A 6,188-nucleotide genomic window follows, 5' to 3' on the forward strand; every position below is an offset into this window, starting at 1 on the left:
TATATATATATCTTTATCTTTGAGAGTCTATCATCCTAGTTCTTCTTTTCATGGCTTTCTCATAATACTTATCTTTTTATTCTTTTCCCTGAGTTCCAGAGAAATTCTTGTTTGTTATCCTCTGTATTACTGACCTGTTTTCTGCAATATTCCATCTGATCTTTAAAAGATTATTTAAAGCTTTAGTTTGCTGTATCAAGATTTGAACCCATTGCCATATCCTCCTCCCATTGCCTGTGTTGGGGTCTTTTTCTTTTGTCAGTGCCCAGTGATGCTAATCAGAAAATGTTGGTTAGCTTAGTGTCAGGCTTTATTACCTAGGGTACTTTTATCTAATTTGCAATATACAGTGAGGCCCTCACCTCTTTTCACTATCCTGTCTCGTCTGTATATTATCTTTTAGAAATTCCTTTAGTGTTCAGAACTTTTTCCTAAATTTTAAAAGTGATTTACACGTTCTCGATTTATTTTCTTTTTTCAGTCAATTCAATAAAATTTGTGAAAAAGTGGTGTTAAATTCAGATTGTCTCTCAACAGATGTTCACTTTGCTTATTTACAAACATGTGTTGCAATAGACAGTATAAAGCAACCAGGATTAGACATATTTCCAGTTCTATTAATTGGGAGTATGCTAAATTCGAATTACAATGGAGTGTTAGAACCCCTCCCTCTCTGGCCACTACATTGTCATTGAGTAAACTTGAAGCTGGATGCTTCCTCCAGGGAGAACCAAAGCAAGGCTTCGGGGTTTGTGATCAGATTCTGGACCGGAAGTTAGTAATATTTTAATATTTCATACATACCATTCATATTTAAAAATATACATCCATATAGGCGTGTATATGCATACATATCTATAGTTTGTATTCTCGTCTACATAGCAAGCCCCTCTCATCACAGGGACTTTACATCTTTTGTCTTCATGTTGGCATATAATCAGGGTAGATGCTCCAATAAAGAGGAACGGTTGAACTTTCACATTAAGCTCCTCAAATTTCACCCATTAATGTACATCCTCTGTGCCTTAGTGACTCTTTGCCACAACCTGAACTTTAAAATTGAATCAACTGAGAGAACTTGAACTTCAGAGGATGAATCTATGACCACAGGTGGCTGTACCTGCAAAGATGATGCTGCTATACTCCTGTTCTAATGTGTTTACTACATGCCAGTGCTGTTCTAAGTCCCTTTCTTGTTTTATTCACTTAATACAATAGACCTGGCAGGTCTAGTACTACCATTAACTTAGTTTTATAGATGGAGGAACTGAGACATAAAAAACTTAAGTAACTTATTGAAGGGCACAAATTAGTAATTGATAGAGTCAGGAATTGAAAAAAGCAATCTAGCTCAGAATCCAAGCTCTTAACCAGTATACTGTTCTGCCTCTCACTAGGACAGGTTCTTACTATTTGCATTGTGGAATCCAAGAAAATAAGCTACTGTACATCATTTTTTCCTCTGCTTTGAGAAGCTGTAGCTTCTTTTACACCATCCTTGATATACCCTGTAGAGATTTCATACTGTATGGGAAAGATCTATTAAATCTCATTTTACCCTAAACAAACATTTGTTAAGCACTACGTGCTTGGTGTTGTTGCAAATATTTTACACATATGATCACATTTAATATAAAATACATAAGGCTAGCATCATTGTCCTTTTACTAACATGAAAATAGAGGCTAAGAGCCTAAGTCAACCATGCAAATATTAATAGTTGAAAGGTAAATTGGAAATTAACTCCATTCAGTTATCCAATGGGAGGAGAATCAAATGATAAAATTAACAAAAGCTCCTGGCTTGGACCAAGAATTCACTGAGCTTTAGCCAAATGTTTTGTTCCTGGGTTACACCCCCCTTTCTTGATACTGAGTACATATCTCCTGAATCACAGCCCCAGGCTTTTCCTGGCATTACATGAAATTCTATTTCATATAATCTAGAATGTTACTCTGTCAGCCTACATTGCTACAAAATTTGATTTAGTAGCATATAATAGTATTTATTCACTCATTGAACAAACATGTATCCCCTATGGGAAAGTTTAGATGCTGAAGATAATAAGACCCAATGAAAAAGGCCAACAAAGAGCAGGACATGCATTAATTTTGCATTGCATTTTAAATATATTTTTCATAATTAATTTCCCTTATTATAATATGAGTTCTCTGAGGGCAAGTACTGTGTCTTTTATCTTTGTAATTTCTGAGCCTATCAGAACCCATCACTGGGAATTTATACAGGGATGGGAATAAGTGCATGGCTTCAGAGTCCAGCACATCTGAGTGGAAAAATAGTTCTGCCACCTAATTAGCAGTAGGGAAATTAGTTAAGTTCCCTTTTGAATGGGAGTAGTAATACTTGAAAGGATTTTGATGAGAACTAAATGAAATAATGCTTATAAATTGCCCATTGTAATATTTGACACATGATAGTTTTTCAATAAAAAATATTATTAATTATTACAGATGTTAAATCAATATGTGTTAAATGAACCATAGTAGAGTGCAATAAGTGCTATAATCAGCATTAATTATAAAGTTTTATCAGCTCATATCATATCTAGGGACTAGCTGTGCCTAAGTGAGAAGCTCCTAAATGTGGGTGACATCATTAGTAGGTTTCTCAAGGGCAGGTTAAGTCTGCCAATCAGAAGAGGGCAGGAGAAAGAAGGTACCAAAACAGCACAGTCCAGACAGAATATTCAAAAGTCCCCCTGCCTATGACAAAAATTTTTTCCCAAGGTACTGGATAATTTTATGGATATAAGTTCCTTAGAGAATATGAAGAAGAAGCATCAAGCAAATCTAAGATGTTATTCACCTTGTGGGGGAAACATGCTGATTGATACAGTTCTGAATGGAATGCCAGAGCTCAGCCTTGCTTGAAGACAAGCTTGGCCCTTCTTAGATAGGCTCATACCTCATTTGCCTGAAGAATGTAGCTGATAACTGTGCTGTGAAATGATTTTTGGCGGGTGACTTCTAAAGCATTGCTATCGTGTCATCTGTCACAATTTGTCTAAAACTCTAAATGAGGAAGAAAATTTCAACTTTGAAATCTACTTTTAAATTAAGTTATTAAGATACCATTTCTTAGCTTCTTCTGTAGCTCTCCATGCTTATCTCCACTATATATACTACAGTGAATGGGGTAATTATCAGGTTGCACAGTGAAGGCCTATTTTAAATAATACATAATCATACTGTGACAACACATCATTTTACAGTTATCACTTTCTTAAGCTTATGCAATATTATCTAGGGTGGAAGTACTTATTGGATAAAATTAGAATTCCCCAATCCTGTTTTTAACCAAAGCTGAATCAGTTTTGAGATGAAAATGTTAACGTTTTCCCCAATGTATTTCCTTTAAATTATGTTTCCACATTATATGGGTACATTAAGAAAAGCAAGGAATAACTTATAAGAGTTCATTGCTCCTTAGAAGTCAGACTGTAAGTATATGCACACATGCACACACAGACACACCCAACTGAATGTCTCCTCCCACTCTTACTTTTGAATCTATTTTTTTCCCAGTATCCTTAATCTTCTTCTGAATAAATAATCTAGGCCCTAGGTAATCTTCGTTTTATTGAAATGATTTCAAGGACAGTAGAGTATTGAATTGATTGAATTCGGGGAGAGAACAAAGAGAAGGATTAAATATTTTATTACAAATTAAAAAATTTTGTATTATAATAATAAATACTTGGCATTATAGGTAGTATTTGAAATAGAATGTTTCCAATCTAATTGTGATTAGTAACATGGTCAATTTTTCATGTTATTGAAGTTTGGGAATTATAAAGTGGGTTGATTTGGTTTTGAATTTGATTAATAATATTTGCCTTTTACGTACAATAGCATCTTTTAAAGACTTTTGGAAAAGAAAGAATAATTTGAAAAAGATGAAAGACATATCTTCTGTTGACAGAACAATTATTATCACATGAAGGCTCTATTTTCCTATTTTATCTTCCCAGGACAGTAATTGTACATGTAATTTCATGTAAACATGGAGATATAGGATATAATGGCCCCTGGGTTAGCAAACACACAAGGCTAAGGAGGTAGGGTTGCACTTTTCTAAACAGAATTGACTCAGCGGATATAAAACAAGTCTTTGAGGATTCTATGGTGATATAAAATCTGAATATGATGATGGCCAGCAGGTTACGCTCCCATTAAAAGGACAAGGAGAACTAAATACAGAAGGAAAGTATCAGAAGACTGTCTGAATCCTACAATTTTCACTGACAACAGTTAAGGCCCACCTCTACTTTCCTGCATCTGTTCTTCAGAATGTTGTATCCTGTGCCAACATCATAGAATGCTGAAGAGTGATTAAGCTTTGAACATCCGTAAATGACCTGCCCCAGCTACACTTTGTTGGAGGCAGGAATAAGGCATCTTGAAAGATATGAGAATATGTCATGTTTGGAAGAGAGAGAGAATAGAATATCTGAGTTTCCATCTGAGTCCTGCCTCTACTCTTGTGTTTAAAAATATCAGCACAATCACTGCATATTGAGTAGGCAGAAGTACCAGGTCATTTTTCAGATAAGTCTTTGGTGAGTTGGAAAACCTGCAATAATTACAAGATCAGATTACTCATCAGTATAAACACTGATTAAAATTATTATAAACTTTAAATTGATTGCATTAAATTGCAAGTGTTAATTATTTTCCTCAACTCTTGAGTTGTATCCTTTTTATGCAGGGACTAAAATTCTACTGTTACGTATAGTACTCTATCATGTTACCTGCTTTTCTCTCTGCCATGCGCTCTTTGATTAATCTATCTTAGAAGCTAAAATAAACTGCATACTGATGATTCCATTTTGTTTAGATCTTAGAGTTATTGTCCAATGCAAGTTGATTTTGCCAGTTTGGAGGTATGTACAATAATGTAAATATGCAGAAAGTTATGCAAGAAAAGAAAAAGTGAGTCTTCTCCAAGGGTTAATTCATTCAAATGTTGACCAATGAGGCTAATGTTTTGGTCACCCCTAACACCTCTCTATGCTCCTCACACATGCATCACAAGCACATCCTGGAACGTTAGCTATTTTCATTGTAATATGCTTTATAAGGTCAGTTGTGCTTTATACATTCTCAAGGAGCCTGCATAAAATATTTTGTTTAATTGGCTCATTAACAGCCATCAACTATTAAGTACTGTGTAGATGACTTTGAAAGTCAACTCGAGTTCAATTTATTCACCAGGCAATGATGATAATCCAGAGTGACTAGTTTGTATATATATAACACGAACGAGAAAGCTTATTCAATTAACTCATGACTGTTCACACTAATCAATCACAGTTTCACAGAATTTAATGGATAGGCATCATGTTGTAGATCATTCAATATGGTGGACAATGAAAAACTATATTTGAGAGTTGGTTTGATATATATAAGAACATGATATTTTCTACTAATCTGAAAATTAGCAGTGCTGCAAACAATGCTGTGTTAATCATGCTCAACTGGCCCCATTCTGAATCCACTTCCTAGAGACATCGGAATGTTTGTCATCAACCCTCAGGCTGATGCAATAGACCAGCCTAAAGCAGAACTGATCTTACTTTGAAAACTTCTGTATCACATTGAATGAAGAAGTTATGAACATGTTGGCTCTCAGTATCTCAGCAGGTTTATCATTTCTATTTTGAAGAACACTTTTTTTCAGATTCTGGTGTACTAGAGTAAATCAAGGAATTGGTGAGGGCAGCCTTAAAATCCTGGACTTAAAATTTGAATTCTTAGCATTAGCAATATAAACTTAGTTTTAAGATTGACCATGTATAATCATGATAATTAAAACTGGTACCAGTAAAATTGGTACCATTTATAATTTAAAGGATATTACATTATCTAATTTGCTTCTCACTATAATATTGTGATATAAGAAGGACAACTAATATATATTCATTTTATAGATTTAAAGAAACCAATGATAAAAGAAATCTAGTGGTTTGTCTAAAGTTATAAATCAAAAAAATGGCAAAATCAGGACTTGAATTGATATTTTTTACTACAAATGATATGATTTTTATGATATTCCAGTAAACTAGTGTTTGTTTTTTTCCGACACAACTTTATAATTTGCTATTGTTTCTATTCTGTACTTAAAAAATAAAGTCATAAACATAGAGTAAATTTATATAAATTGTGGTT

The 6,188-nt window shown here is 34.0% G+C and overlaps 1 protein-coding gene across 1 annotated transcript in view; it reads left to right on the plus strand.

Annotated features, from left to right (window-relative positions):
* LRRTM4 (leucine rich repeat transmembrane neuronal 4) overlaps positions 1-6,188 on the plus strand; it is a 979,915-nt gene that overhangs the window by 536,672 nt on the left and 437,055 nt on the right. The window lies entirely within an intron of this gene.

Source organism: Propithecus coquereli, unplaced genomic scaffold, assembly GCF_000956105.1.
Source record: "Propithecus coquereli isolate 6110/MARCELLA unplaced genomic scaffold, Pcoq_1.0 Scaffold93, whole genome shotgun sequence".
NCBI classification, from domain to species: Eukaryota; Metazoa; Chordata; class Mammalia; order Primates; family Indriidae; genus Propithecus; species Propithecus coquereli.